Raw genomic sequence first — 2,210 nt, forward strand, 5'->3', positions numbered from 1 at the left:
CACGCACACAGACACACGCACACGCACACACACACACACACACACACATGCACACACAGACACAGGCACACACAGACACAGGCACACTCACACGCACACTCACACACACACACAAACGCGCGTGCGCACACACAGACACACGCACACGCACACACACACACACGCACACTCACACACATTCCCCATTGTACCACTCTCGACCCCATGTCTTTCTGTTTCAAGTTTCCAATAATAGCTTGCAAAGGCTCTCACAAACACATGGAGACTTAAATGCTCACGTCTAATCAAGCACTGCCTCAATTCTTTCAACTCCCCCCCCCCAAGGCTCCGTCCCCACCTCCCCCCCCCCCCCCCCGCGTTAAATACCACGGATCACTTTTCGGCAGCCTACTGAGCTAAATCTAATCATGGTGTGTCACAACTCTGTCAGGAGGGTCGCAATCTCTTTAGCCTTGAATAATTGGAAGAATGTTGCTGCTTGTGCCTAGGCCATGAGAATGTGACCTGGGATGATATTTAATCTGCTACAGAGCTGCCTGTTGTAATGCTGGAGCATAGCAAGGCCTTTGGAGCTGTGTGAGGCTTGGTTCGCTTTGAAAATAACCCCCCACCCAATCACTACCCCCAACGCCAGTATTACACTATTGCTTGTGAATGCTTTAATAAGATATATCATTACCAGTTATGTGTCAGGCTAAATAACAGCGTAAAAGAACAACAGGTTTTAATTTCTGTGTCAAAACATGAAGCACACCGTTTGCTTTGTCTATACCCTCTCCCCCCACCCCGACACTCCTGTACTGACTCACAATTTTGGAACACACTTAATTTTCTCTTCCTGACTTTGAGGAGCAGGAAGCCTTAATATTTTATCACATTCTGGGAGAAAATCATTACAGTTGCTGCGAGCGGCCAAAAAGGATGTTTAGTTGCCAAGACCACACCGAGCAATGCACATTGGAAGTATTTTAGCGTGCGTCATTGATAATTTCTCTTATGGTGACTTCACCTCTTACTTCCCTTCTCCATCATGTATGTCAGAAAGGAAGTTCTGAGACACAGTGTAGGGTAGTGTACAGGTATGTTGCTGATTAATCTTATCCTTGCTCACTGTGGGAATGCTAATGCCTTGCCAGTTTTTATAGCAGTGCATACCTAAGTCTATTGTCCCTGTTCATCCTCATGCTCCCACCCCCCCATTTGGTTTTTAATTATATGGCTATTGTGGTTCAGTAGTGAGTGACTTTTTTTTAAATTGTTCAAGATGGGTGTTTCCTGTGGTAAGTACATCTTTACTTTATTGTTGAATAATCTTCAACACAATCACCTTTCACTGACCAGTGCTTCAAGGATAGAAAGGGATCTGCATTTAAATAGCACCTTTCACGAGCCCAGGATGTTCCAAAATACTATTGACAGTTGATGATGAACTTTTGAGATGTGGCTGATGGAATGTGAAGAAGGCAGATGGCAATTTGCATACAGCAAGCATCAGCCATTTGGCCAATCAACAAGCAATCCAAGAGATGCCGATAAGCGAGATGTGGATTCAATTTTATACTTTGCAGGGCAGCGAAGGATCCAGTCACTTCTGCTCTCACCCTCGTCTTCTCACATTGCAATCGAGATCCATGTAACTGACTGTTTCTTTATTCTCAGGTATCGCTGGCTGATCCCATCCCTAGTTGCCCCTTGAGAAGGTGGTAGTGAGCTGCCTTCTTGAACCGCTGCAGTCCTTGTGCTGTAGGTAGACCCACAATGCTGACAGGGAGGGAGTTCCAGAATTTTGACCCAGTGACAGCGAAGAAATGGTGATATATTTCTAAGTTAGGATTGTGAGTACTTGGAGAGGAGCGTGCTCGTGGTACTGTTATGGTAGGTTTTAACAATTGTCAGTGAGGCCTGACATGCAGCGGAAAAGTGCGGAAACATTCTGTAAGTAGGAGATGGACCAAGGGGCCCACAGCAGCCTTACCTCATGTGGTATCTATCAGATGCCAATGCCCAAAGCTATTTTATTCCCATGAATCTGCTGCCCTTATCCTTCTAGGTGTCACAAGTCATGGGTATAGAATTATCTGTCTAAGGAGCCTTTGTGAATTTCTGCAGTGCATCTTGCAGATAGTACACACTGTTACTGAGTGTTGTTGGTGGGTGGGGCGGATGTTAAAGATGGTGGATGGGGCGGATGTTGAAGATGGTGGATGGGG

Source organism: Rhincodon typus, chromosome 17 (genome assembly GCF_021869965.1).
Source record: "Rhincodon typus isolate 14 chromosome 17, sRhiTyp1.1, whole genome shotgun sequence".
NCBI lineage: Eukaryota > Metazoa > Chordata > Chondrichthyes > Orectolobiformes > Rhincodontidae > Rhincodon > Rhincodon typus.